This window comes from Musca domestica, unplaced genomic scaffold (genome assembly GCF_030504385.1).
Source record: "Musca domestica strain aabys unplaced genomic scaffold, Musca_domestica.polishedcontigs.V.1.1 6, whole genome shotgun sequence".
Lineage (NCBI taxonomy): Eukaryota > Metazoa > Arthropoda > Insecta > Diptera > Muscidae > Musca > Musca domestica.
In genome coordinates this window covers 19,377,693-19,391,642 of record NW_026712363.1, presented here as the reverse complement: position 1 = coordinate 19,391,642, position 13,950 = coordinate 19,377,693, and the positions used below count along the sequence as shown (strand labels likewise).

Sequence of the window (13,950 nt, the reverse complement as noted above, 5' to 3'; positions counted from 1 at the left end):
AATTCTGTTAAAAATCATTAAAATACCGAATATAGGAAGGTACCATTGTATGGGGCAATACGAAGACGTGGAACTGCGTACGCAGTTCTTTGTCACAGGATGTAGTACCCATTTCGAACTTCAAATACCAAATTTGATGCAATTCCGGTGAATAATGCCGCTAAAATCATCAAAATATCGAATATCGGGAGGTACCCTTATATGGAGGTCATACGAAGACGTGAACCTGCACAGACAATCTCCTGTCTTAGGCTGTAGTATTTCGAACTTCAAATACCAAACTTGAAACAATTCCGGTGAATAATGTCGCTAAAATCATCAAAATATCGAATATCGGGAGGTACCCTTATATGGGGGCCATACGAAGACAAGGACCTGCACAGACAATTTCCTGTCTTAAGCTGTAGTATCCAGTACGAATTTCAAATATAAAATTTGAAACAATTCCGGTGAATAATGCCGCTGAAATCAGCAAAATACCGAATATGGGGAGGTACCGTTACAATGGAACTATTTGAAGACTTGGACTTGCATAGAAAATTTTCTGTCACAGACTCTAGTACCCATTACGAACTATCATTACGAAATTTGAAACGGTTCCGGTGGGCAATGTCGTTAAAATCAGCAAAATACCGAATATAGGGAGGTACAGTTATATGGGGGCTATAACTGAAAGTGGACCTATGTAGCCCATATCCAATATTAAAAGCCCTGCAGACAAAATACACATTTGATTACAATTATATGAACCTTTTTCAATTCGTTCGGAAGCCAGAGTGATTTCCGCAGACGGACGATCATCGTTAAATCGACATAGAATTTTATGTTAATCAAGAATATATATAATTTTTGGGTTCTAAAATACTAAAATACTTCGAGGTTTTATAAACGGAATGAAAAAACTCAATATGTCCTCCATACTATGGTGGAAGGTATAAATATAGTTCAAAAGTGGCAATTAATGACAATATCTGTTTAGAACCAATTTGGTTCCATGGAAATATGTATTGTGAAAGCAAATCCCTTCCTCCATATCGTATTCCCTTTATCAGAAGGATCTATGGCTTTGATATGTTATTAAATATGTATGTATGTGTTTGTGATATTGCTGTTGTATGTTACGCATACATACAAATTTCCTTGTTGCAGGAAATCATGTCGTTAATATCTAAACAACAACAGCAACTACACATCTAAGCAATGGCCAACGACCCATGAAATACAACAAAATGTTGTTAGAAGGAATCACCATTCTAACATGTTTTCGCAACACAGTAGGGGGTACGGCTGCCACATTCATGTACCGAAACCGACAAAAAAACAATGTTGTGAATATTCGGATGTGTTTTATGTTTGCTATTGTTGCTCCTACAAATTATATATACCGTTTTTGCATTTAATAGGCAAATGTTGTTAATACCCCGACTCCAACACCACCATCACCAGTCCTACCATAATCAAGACAGAGGAGCAACAACATAATCACCATTAGCTGCTGGTAGTTGTGGTTTACACATAAAGCCGCCACTTCTGCTGCTGCCGCTGCTGTTTGCAGGATTTTCCATTTCTATTAAATCCAAACGAATTGTTGTTCGCAACGCAGTTAGTGTTGTTGCTGCTGGTGTTGTTATTGGTGTAATGCTGCGGCCGTGATATACGAATGGGGGATTCTTGTTTATTTCACGTCTCTTTGTTGTGTTGATGAAAATCGTAACAGTGAAATTAAGTTTTTTTTTTCCGTTTCCGTTTTGAATTGAACCGTGGGGAAATGTAGGACGTTTATTTTTTTACGAGTGCTCAGAGACCCCTGAAATAAAGGAAGTAATTTTTATTTATTTAATTTAATTTTATTTATTTTTGTCAGAAAATAACAACATCCAAAAGGGGCGTCATTGTAGGAAGGGGAAATTAAAATGTTAATAGGGGTCTTAGACAAAACTGCTTAAGAATCAGAAAAAACTTCAATATCTTGATAAAAATTAGCTATGTATGGCCTTCTGGGCGAAATGTATAATCTTCATATGCTGCCGCGATGCGACTGGAGTAAGGAAAAAAAGTATAAAAGCTTTAAGTTCGACCGGGTCGAACTTTGAATACCCTCCACCATTCGGAACGAATTTGGCAATTTAAAAAAAATAAAATCCATTTAAAATTCTGTTAAAATCTCAAAAATAACGAACTCGGTGAATAATGTAGATAAAATCATAAGAATACTAAATATCGGGAGGTACCGTTATTTAGGGGCTATACGAAGACGTAGATCAGCACAGACAATTTTCTGTCTTATTCTGTAGTAGTATCGGGAGGTGCCGTTATAAGATGAGATAAAAAACTTCAACAAAGTCAAACGCCATAATTTTTAGATTTTTTTGTTAAATTTTATTGAATGAAAGCAAAAAATGTCGGAATAGCAAATGGCCAATGTAATCGTCACACGTTGTCCAAATGTTGCTCTGCGGTATTTTGGCCCATTTCCAAGCGCTTGCTTGATGTGATCGACACTTAGTATTTTTTTGTGCCAACCTTGCTTTTCAAAATACTCCAGGCACAATAGTCCAACGGATTGGTGGCCATTGTGCGCTGGAAATGAAGCGAGGAACCTCATTTTGTAACAATTTTTAGGTGACGCGTGCTGAGTGCGATGGTGCTGAGTCCTGTTAGTATGTCCAAAGTCTGCGGCCAAAATGTTTGCGTGTCCAGGGCTTAAATACACCCTCCAGAACATTTTCGAGATAATAGTCGACATTTATTCTGATGCCACGGTCGATTAATACGAGCGGAGAGCGACCATCGTCGGTTATGGCGATCCACATCAACACCATGGCCGGCGCTTGAGTTCTGTTGGCCAACCGAAGGTGCACATTTTCAGCTGACCTCTTCGGCAAATAACGACAATCATTTTGTTTGTTTACGAACTGCTGAATAACGAATGTTTTCTCTTCGGAGAAAACCAAATTCGGCCAAGCGAAGCAACTCTTTAGCTCTTTGAGTCTATTTTCTTTCTGTTGCGGTGTAAGTTCTTGAACTTTTTGAATTTCAACGGCTTTAGCCCGAGCTCATTTTTCAATAATTCCTAAATGGAATATTGGGATATGTTCAGCTCACGAACCATTTTTCGGCCACTGCGACGCGGGTTTCGATATAGTCGCTTCTTTACTTTGATGTTGCTGTTTTTTTTCGTCCACTTTCTATTACGTCGGGCTACCCTACCAATATCAAGGAAACGAAAGATGGTACGAGCCACAAACGATTTAATCATATTTAAATGCTGGAGATCTCTATCGATAGCCACTTTTAGTTTTCCTGTCAAATATAAAGAAATCATACTATCACGCTTGAATTAAATCATGAATAACTTTTTTTCTGGAAAATTCTCACCAAAATGCTTTTGTACGCTTGTAAACAATAAAATGAGTTGTCACTGGAATAATTTTAAGAGCTGTCGGACGATTAGCTTAGAAATGACAGCAGTCTGAAATTTGTTGCAGTGTTTTCATCTCACCCTGTATGTGGGATTTATTTCTAAATTAGAACCGACTCTCACCAATTTCAAGAGAGTTCGCAGATCCGCAGAACCGACTCTCACCAATTTCAAAAGAGAGCAGATTCGCAATGAGCCGAACTTTCAATATATAGCGTTTAGCTTATTTAGCTTGTAACCATGAGGTATATCATAAAATTGCGTTATATATTATCCCTTAAAATTGTTTCATATTTTTGAAAAAAAAAAATCTTTCAATCAAATTCAATGAGACTTTATTAGCAATAATTGATAATTTATATAATCTTCGTTTGGGGCTCCTCATAGAATTTTTTTTTTGTTTTTAATATGGTCATGTTTCCAAAGAAATATGTGGACATTTTTTGTCCAGTTTTGGGATTTTTGGATTCCCCGAATCTCCGACTGAAATACCATATTATGGTCTGGCCAACTGTGAGATATGTTGGTTTCCAATAGTTCGATAAGGACAAATCGTTCCGATTTCTCCGAAGTTAAGAAGCACACGTATAAACGGTCTCTGTTTGGTATTAATATTTCACACATGATCTTTTAAATCACCTGTGGAGAGCCGGATTTGTTATTGTACAGAATATTTAGTGTGCAACCATTTTAAAATAATATCAAAACAAGTAAGCAAAGGCTATAGTCGTGCGGGGCCGACCATGTGATACCCTACAACACTAAAATTGGTTCGAAGTCTTCTTATATCCAAATCCATTTTTGAAGGTTTCGTTTTTATACCCTACAACACTATGTGTTGGGGATATTATAAGTTTGATTGGGTCAAAAATTATGTAACACCTCGAAGTATTGGTTTGCCACATAGGAAAATATATATTGATCTTCCTATCTCGCCGAGCTGAGTCGATCTAGTTATATTTGTCCGTCTGTCCGTCTGTCCGTCTGTCCATGTTAATTTGTAATCACTCTACAGGTCGCAGTTATGGTCCGATCTTCACGAAATTTAGAATGGAGATGGGGCTAGGGTCAGAATAGAACCCTATTTCTTTTGGAGATGATTGCATAATATTTATGGGTTGAAGTGGACCAAAAACTGAAAAATTTCCTGATTTTGCAGGACATGGAAGTTAACATGAGGCTAGAGCTCAGGACTGGGAAGAAGGAAGAAGTGTACATTTTTTCACCTTACAACACAGGTTGGGGTTATTACACAAAAAGAACTAGGCGTATTGTTTTCAAAGAATCCGCAATATATTTAGGGGTTGAAATGGGCCAACAACTAAAAATGTTCCTGATTTATAAAGGTCACAAAAGGACACGAAATCTCGCATGAAGTTAGAGTTTAGGATAGCGGGTAGAATGGACCACTACTTTTGTGTGATAAAAATACCAACATTTCCATTCTACCGACACGCTGCAAATAACTTATAGGTAATATCCAAAATACACAAAAGCGAACTTCTGGCTTTGTTATGCTGATTTCGTTGACAAATATAGCCTAATATCGTAGACGAGCAAATCATATAGATGAGTATAAATTTGGAGACACAGAAGGGTCTCTTGCTTTTTTAGATATAGGGGTTTATATGACCCAAAAACAGAAACAAATCCTGATCACACAATTGAAGCCAATCGACACGCCTGAGAAGAGGGTTAAAACAGGGAAAAGTTCTAGCATTTTGGATGACCATTGGATTATATTTAGCTGTAAAATGGACCACAACAACCAACAGCATGACGGAGTGCGTAAATATTGGGCAAATGTCCCTAGTCAAAATACTAAGGGTAATATCTGGGCAGTGTTCCGTGACATAATTTCAAAAGCGAAATCTTCCAAAATGGAGTTGGACATAAGGAAGCTTCTAAAATATTGTAGTGTTGTAGGGTATCACTTGGTCGGCCCGCACGACTATGGCCTTTGCTTACTTGTTTTTTTTTTTTTTTTTTTTGTTTTTTTAATTTTATTGAAAACAAAAATAGCATCAAATTTTAGAATAAGTTTAGGTTTGTTCGAATTGGCCACCTTGGCACGAATTATGGCCTTCAAACAGTCAATGAAATCGTCACACATTGGCCAAATGTTGCTCCGCGGTATTTTGACCCATTCCCGGCGAAGCGCTTGGTTGAGGTGATCGACAACTTGGTATTTTTTAGTGCCAACCTTACTTTCCAAAATACTCCAGACACAATAGTCCAACGAATTGGTATCCGGAGATATTGATGGCCATTGTGCGCTGAAAATGAAGCGAGGAACCTCATTTTGTATCAATTTTTAGGTGACGCGTGCTGAGTCCTGTTGGAATGTCCAAGGTATTCTGCCAAAGTGTTAGCGTACCCAAGGCTTTAATACATCCTTCAGAATATTTTCGCGATAATAATCGGCATTTATTCTGAATAACGTTTTTTATGGAAAATTCTCACCAAAATGCTTTCACTGGAATAATTTTAAGAGCCGTCGGACGATTAGCTTAGAAATGACAGCAGTCTGAATTTTTTGCAGTGTTTTCATCTCACCCTGTATGTGGGATTTATTTCTAAATTAGAACCGACTCTCACCAATTTCAAGAGAGTTCGCAGATCCGCAGAAGCGACTCTCACCAATTTCAAAAGAGAGCAGATTCGCAATGAGCCGAACTTTCAATATATAGCGTTTAGCTTATTTAGCTTGTAACCATGAGGTATATCATAAAATTGCGTTATATATTATCCCTTAAAATTGTTTCATATTTTTGAAAAAAAAATCTTTCAATCAAATTCAATGAGACTTTATTAGCAATAATTGATAATTTATATAATCTTCATTTGGGGCTCCTCATAGAATTTTTGTGTTTTTTTTTTTTGTTTTTTTTTTTAATATGGTCACGTTTCCAAAGAAATGTGTGGACATTTTTTGTCCAGCTTTTTAAACTCATAATAAGCTAAGTTTCGCTATTTAAAGAATTCATCAGTATTTCAATTTGGCTTAGGGGCTTTTGGATTCCCCGAATCCGCGGCTGAAATACCATATCTGGCCAACGATGAGATATGTTGGTTTCCAATAGTTTGAAAAGGACAAATCGTTCCGATTTCTGCTAAGTTAAGAAGCACACGTATAAACGGTCTCTGTTTGGTATTAATATTTCACACATGATCTTTTAAATCACCTGTGGAGAGCCGGATTTGGTACTATACAGAATAGTTAGTGTGCAATAATTTTAAATTAATATCAAAACAAGTAAGCAAAGGCTATAGTCGTGCGGGCCGACCATGTGATACCCTACAACACTAAAATAGGATCGAAGTCTCCTTATATCCAAATCCATTTTTGAAGGTTTCGTTTTTATACACTATGTGTTGGGGATATTATAAGTTTGATTGGGTCAAAAATTATGTAACACCTCGAAGTATTGGTTTGCCACATAGGAAAATATATATGGATCTTCCTATCTCGCCGAGCTGAGTCGATCTAGTTATGTTTGTCCGTCTGTCCGTCTGTCCATGTTAATTTGTAATCACTCTACAGGTCGCAGTTATGGTCCGATCTTCACGAAATTTAGAATGGAGATGGGGCTAGGGTCAGAATAGAACCCTATTTCTTTTGGAGATGATTGCATAATATTTAGGGGTTGAAGTGGACCAAAAACTGAAAAATTTCCTGATTTTGCAGGACATGGAAGTTAACATGGGGCTAGAGCTCAGGACTGGAAAGAAGGAAGAAGTGTACATTTTTTCACCTTACAACACAGGTTGGGGTTATTATACACAAAGAACTAGGCGTGTTGTTTTCAAAGAATCCGCAATATATTTAGGGGTTGAAATGGGCCAACAACCAAAAATGTTCCTGATTTATAAAGGTCACAAAAGGACACGAAATCTCGCATGAAGTTAGAGTTTAGGATAGCGGGTAGAATGGACCACTACTTTTGTGTGATAAAAATACCAACATTTCCATTCTACCGACACGCTGCAAATAACTTATAGGTAATATCCAAAATACACAAAAGCGAACTTCTGGCTTTGTTATGCTGATTTCGTTGACAAATATACCCTAATATCGTAGACGAGCAAATCATATAGATGAGTATAAATTTGGAGACACAGAAGGGTCTCTTGCTTTTTTAGATATAGGGGTTTATATGACCCAAAAACAGAAACAAATCCTGATCACACAATTGAAGCCAATCGACACGCCTGAGAAGAGGGTTAAAACAGGGAAAAGTTCTAGCATTTTGGATGACCATTGGATTATATTTAGCTGTAAAATGGACCACAACAACCAACAGCATGACGGAGTGCGTAAATATTGGGCAAATGTCCCTAGTCAAAATACTAAGGGTAATATCTGGGCAGTGTTCCGTGACATAATTTCAAAAGCGAAATCTTCCAAAATGGAGTTGGACATAAGGAAGCTTCTAAAATATTGTAGTGTTGTAGGGTATCACTTGGTCGGCCCGCACGACTATGGCCTTTGCTTACTTGTTAAATAATGTCAAAGGGCCCTGCCCAAATGTTACCCTTAGGTTTTTGACTCGGAGAAATTGGCCAATGTTCACGTACTCCGTCGTGTTGTATTCAACAAAATTTCACGAGAAAGTTGTGGTCCATTTTATAGTTAAATATAATCCAATAGTCATCCACAATGCTAGACTTCTTCCCTGTTTTACTCTCTTCTCTCCTATAGAGCGACTATAAATTAGAAGAATTTAAATTTTTTAGTCCATTTGAATATCTTAATTCTGAACCTTACGCAACCCCATGTAATTTCGTGAGGATCGGACGATAATTGCGACATGCATATAATACCCTCAAAGCGTAGTGTTGAGGGGTGTAAAAAATTAGAAAATTTTCAATTCAAAATTGCAAGTCAAATTGAAAAAATCGCATGCGATAAAAAATGTGACATAAATTGAAAAAATGGAACAAAAAATATTTGCTCATTGGTATATTTTTTCGCGCTTTTCTTAGATTTTATCCTTTTCTGGCCAGAGAACATTCCGAATCGAGGGTAATTGTGAAAAGATCTCTTTTTATGTTACATATATATTGTTCCTATTTTGCTATATATCCGATTTCTTGGCTATCAGCATCGCTTTAGTGGTCAGGAGTGACTTTTTGATGTATTTGTGATTTGGCTGGGGTTAGAAATATTCGCGGTTTAATGAAAATTTGCTATTTTCTTACATAAAAGTTAGGGTTGATTTTACCCGCTAAATATTGTCCGATGGCCGCCCAAATTCTGCCAGTCCTAAACTCTAACTCAATGTAAATTTCCGCGTCGTTTGGTTCATAATTTTGGCCTACAGAGCAACTGCAAAATCAGGAAAATTTTCTGTTTTTGGTCCATTTCAATATTTTGCGATCATCTCCAAAAACAATAGTGTTCTATTTTGACACTAACCCCACCTCCATTTTGAATTTCGTGAGGATCGGACCATGGTTGCGACCTGTAGCTTGATTACAAATTAACATGGACAGACGGACGGACGGACATACATAGCTAGATCGACTCAGCTCAGCGAGATAGGAAGTTCCATATATACTTCCCTATGGGAAACCAACATTTCGAGGTGTTACATAATTGTTGGCCCAATCAAACTTATTATACCCCCAAGTCATAGTGTTGTAGGGTATAAACACTTTTAGAGCCAATAATTCCAGAAAAATTTTATGGTAGGACAAGAAATGCTAGAAAAAAGTCTCAAAAACCAAAATTACAAAAACTACAGTTTTTAAAACATAAGTTCCTATGCAGATGATATTCTCTCATTCAACCAATTGTTCGTTTCCAAATTTCCACGATGTCAAACAAGCTATAAACTTTCCCAAAACTGACCTGACCACGTTTTATGTTGCATAACATCATCGAAATGAATTACCAAAAACAGCCGAGACAAAAACTGCCAAATTGACTTTTGCCCCAAGGGACTCATAAAACAATAATACTTAAAATTATATTAACGGGAAATACAAAAACAAAGCAATATTATATTCATTGCTACAAATTCCAAATGATGACGTTTTCTTTCGGTTGGACCAAAAAATCGCCATAGATAACATTTTTTACTACACATTCACAATAAATATCAATAAAAAATTTTACCAAAAAAATAATCGTAATCAACGCTAAGGCAGTTATCATCAGCGGCATCTTTATTCCCAGAGATAATATCTGCTGTTTTCATCAGCAGCAGCAGCAGCAGCATTGTAGTCATCATCATCTCTAATATCGTTCAATATTGTTATTGCCTTCTGGTGGAAGGGCCTCTTTTTCGTTGCCTCAACTTTTATTTCCTTAGTCAGATTGTTTTTGGTTAGTTATTATTTTTGTTGTTATTAGCAAATAAATGCCATAAATTTTGTTATAATAAAAATCAAAGTATTTGTATATATTTTCTCATTAGTTTTGTTGTCGACAAAATTATCGTCAGTTGCCAGAAGCACAAACGAAACTCTTCCCCTTGGGCCAAAATGTGTTGCGAGTGAATCGTGTCGGCATGACGATATGTCCAATATTCAAAAAAAAAAAAAAGTTTGTTATATTGTGCAACAATATAAAATTCCCAAATTGCGAATTGTTTAGGTGCGCAATGTTTAACCCTTTGAAGGGAGCGACAAAATGGGTTGTTCATGAAATGGTCATACAGATATGTATCCACCTGAGTCAATTCAATGCATATTGAATTGTCATTATCTATAAATGCAAGCTTTGACGGCGTATATTCAATTTGAGGTTAGGATGGAGTTTGGCAAGAACATATTTTTAATGTTGGGTAAAAAAGAACAAATAAATATTGTACATTAATTTTTATTTAAAACCCTCACCCTGCAGGTTAATATCCTTTCTTGTATCTTTAAGAAAGAGAGTAGATAAACCTTGTTCATGTCCGTCCTCGGGACTTCTGGAAATCACGAAATGGGTTGCTTTTTTTGTCCAATTGAGATAAAATTTTACATATTTCATTGGCTGGGCCCATTGAAATTGGTGATAATCAGATCATATTCTGATTACCCAAAATAATTTTAGCATGCTAGAATAAATTATGTAAATGTTGATTTCGCCGATTTGTTTTTTAATTTATCCTTCCTAATTCGGTATTTATAGTCAAAAACAAGTAAGCAAAGGCTACAGTCGAGCGGGGCCGACCGTTGAATACCCTACAACACTATAATAAATTATACAGTTTATATAGGCCAGATACTCGAAAGAATTCCACAAGATATTGTGACAAATAATAAAAGCAAACCATGAGGTTTCGTTCTCTAATTTTCGAATAATAGAAACTTGAACTAATTTGCTCATTTCCAATTTATAGGTAGATGTTGCACGTAAATGGTCTTCCTAGATCTGGAACCAATATTTCCCAAAGACCCACAGTCTCTCAGAAGTGGCAAAAGATTAACATTTATTATTGGTTTTTGACTGAAACGCATCTATATGAGATACAGCCATTTGACTATATTCTTCAACTAAATCAGCGTTAACGAAATAGTCAGAAGTGCGTCTTTCCTGTATTTGTGATTTCTCCAAAAAGTCACTGGAATGGACATTTTCGTATTTTGTCTACAAAAGTTGGCAAACTATTTCACACATTGAATATTTTTGGATGGCCATCCAAAACTATTTGGCTTTTGCAATATCCGGTAACCTTCATTCGAATGCGCGTGAGGATCGGGCGATAATTACGACTTGCTGACAATTTTGCAGTTTTTTGGTACATTTCAACCCCTAAATATATTGCGATCATCTCCAAAAAGAGTAGGCTTCTATTCTGACCCTCATCTTATACCCATGCAAAATTTCGCAAGGATCGGGCCATAAATGCGATCTGTATATGATATTCTGATATCCTAACTACTTAGTTTTGTTAGCTGTAGAAATATTACCAAATGTTTAATTCAAAATGAAAATATGCCAAAAATATAACAAAATTGAAAAAATATGAGAAAATATTACAAAATCAATATTTTCATCTTTAGAGAGATATTTTAATGCAATTTTTTAGACGTTTTTTCTTTCCTGCCAAGAGGCCATTTTGAATTAATGAGAACTGTCGAAATCAGTTCAGCCGTTCTCGATATATAAGAGATCTTTCAAGCATATCTTCTTTGATAGACATATATATCGCACATATTTTGCTATGTATCCGATTTGTTGGATGTTAACATCAATGTAAAGGTCAGAAGTAACCTTGTCATGGCTTTGTGATTTCGCCGGGATTCAAAATATTCGCGGTTTAATGAAAAATTTTGAATTTTTTCAACACAAAAGATATGGTCTATTTTACCCGCTAAATATTATCCGATGACCACCCAAATTGGTAGGCTTCTTCCCCGCCCTAAACTCTAGCTACATGCGCAATTCCGCGTCGATTGGTCTATAATTGCGACCTGTAGAGCAACTGCAAAATCAGGAATTTTTTCAGTTTTTGGTCCTAAATATTATGCGATCATCTCCAAAAGAAATAGGGTTCTATTCTGACCTTAACCCCACCTACATTCTAAATTTCGTGAAGATCGGGCCATAATTGCGACCTGTAGAGTGATTACAAATTAACATGGACAGACGGACAGACGGACAGACGGACGGACGGACATACATAGCTAGATCGACTCAGCTCGGCGAGCTAGGAAGATCCATATATACTTTCCTATATGGGAAACCAATATTTCGAGGTGTTACATAAATTCTGGCCCAATCAAACTTATAATACCCCCAACACATAGTGTTGTAGGGTATAAATACCTCTACTAAATGTGTGTCAAAATCTATTCAAGATTACATAATTTTCATGTAAATCCCTCCCATCCCAAAAAATTTTCTTCATCAAATAATGAGTGTACTAAGAATAATTAACTGTTCACAAAAATTTTCAAAGGAATTTTGTATGGCGTATAATTGGACCAGAACCTCCCGATGTGATTTTGAGAATTTTAGACAAATTTTTCGATAGAATTGTTTAAAGTTTGGAATTTAAAGTTCGTAATGGGTACCGTCAACTCTCGTGGTATATTTTCTATATGGTCCCATATATTTAATATTTAATAGTACCTCCAGTATTTATTTATTTATTTTTTATGTCTTTGTGCATTTGCTTGTGACATGGAGAAGGAATTGAGATAGACCCATAGTTACTTTTGAGGATTTTAATAGAATCACTTTGTGAGTGGATTTATTAATGTCAGTCCGTCTGTCCGTCCGTCCATGTATTCTTGTGAATAAACACAGGTGGCATTTATAATGCGATCCAAATAATATTTTCCAACCAAAATTTTTTTTGCCCAAAGACGAAACCTATTGAAATAGGTGATAATCGGATCAGATTTAAATATAGCTCCCATATATATTCAACCGATTTCGGGTTAATTGTGCCCCCAAATGGCTAATATAAGTCCAAATGACCTGTATTTTGGTACATACCACCGAATTCAGTCTAGAAGCATGTAAATCAAATGATATTTGGTATCAGATATCAGATACTGCCCTGAAATACTTCTATCAAATTGTATCAAGATCGGTTCAGATTTGAATAAAGCTCCCATATATATCTTCAACCGATTTCCGCTTAATTGTGCACCAAATGTTGCAATGAAGCAAGTACAACAAATTTGGATATAATCGGTTCAGATATAGTTATAGCTCCCATATAAATGTTTCAACCGATTTGCTGATTAAGTCCCTCATATGCGTAATATGCACTCCACAATAATGATATTTGGTGCCAGATATCAGATACAGCCCAGAAATACCTCTGTCAAATTTTATCAAGATCGGTACAGATTTGGATATAGCTCCCAAATATATATCCAATCGATTTCTGGTTAATTGTGTACCAAATCAATCCAAATTACCTGAATCAGTCCAAAATCAGTCCAAATTACCTGAATTTTGGCACATTCGACCGAATTTAGTCTAGAAGCAAGGATATCGATTTTGGTTCAGATTTAGCTATAGCTCCCATATATCTGTTTCAACCGATTTGGTGATTAAGTCCGCCACATTAGTAATATGCATTCGAAAACAATAATTTATCGTGATCGGCTAATATTTGGATATATGTGCAAATAATGGCCCAAATGAGACGTGCAATTCCATTTGGTGGAATTCGGCTGCGATATACATTTTTTTATATAATCCTAAATCCTATATAAAAGATAAAAAGATCTCCGTCGAATTTAGTGAACATCGATTCAGAATTGGATATGCATCCCATATAATACCTCCACCTGAAACCAAATCATAACAGCTCTAAAGCCACATGTTGATAGGTGGGATGATCTACTACAAATAAATTCTTTTGCTTCGGGAGCTCTACTAATATGCATAGTGGTGTAGTGTATCATATAGTCGGCCCGCCTGACTTATGACCTTTTCTTACTGTTTTTTTGGAACCGCAAGTTTCACGTTTTTGGTGGGAAGATTAAATTCTCTCAAAAAAAATAATGTATGATTATGTATCATTACTGGTAGAGCCCCTGCAAGGTATCTTTTGGTCTTCGGATTCCTCAGT

The 13,950-nt window shown here is 36.2% G+C and overlaps 1 long non-coding RNA gene across 1 annotated transcript in view; it reads right to left on the bottom strand.

Moving 5' to 3' along the window:
* Positions 1 to 1,341: 1,341 nt before the first annotated feature.
* The window catches only part of LOC109613358 (uncharacterized), a 100,142-nt gene continuing 87,533 nt past the window's right edge, over positions 1,342 to 13,950 (bottom strand). The window contains exon 3 of the long non-coding RNA XR_009343796.1: positions 1,342 to 1,807. This is a non-coding gene — a long non-coding RNA (uncharacterized LOC109613358). The remainder of the gene's footprint in view (positions 1,808 to 13,950) is intronic.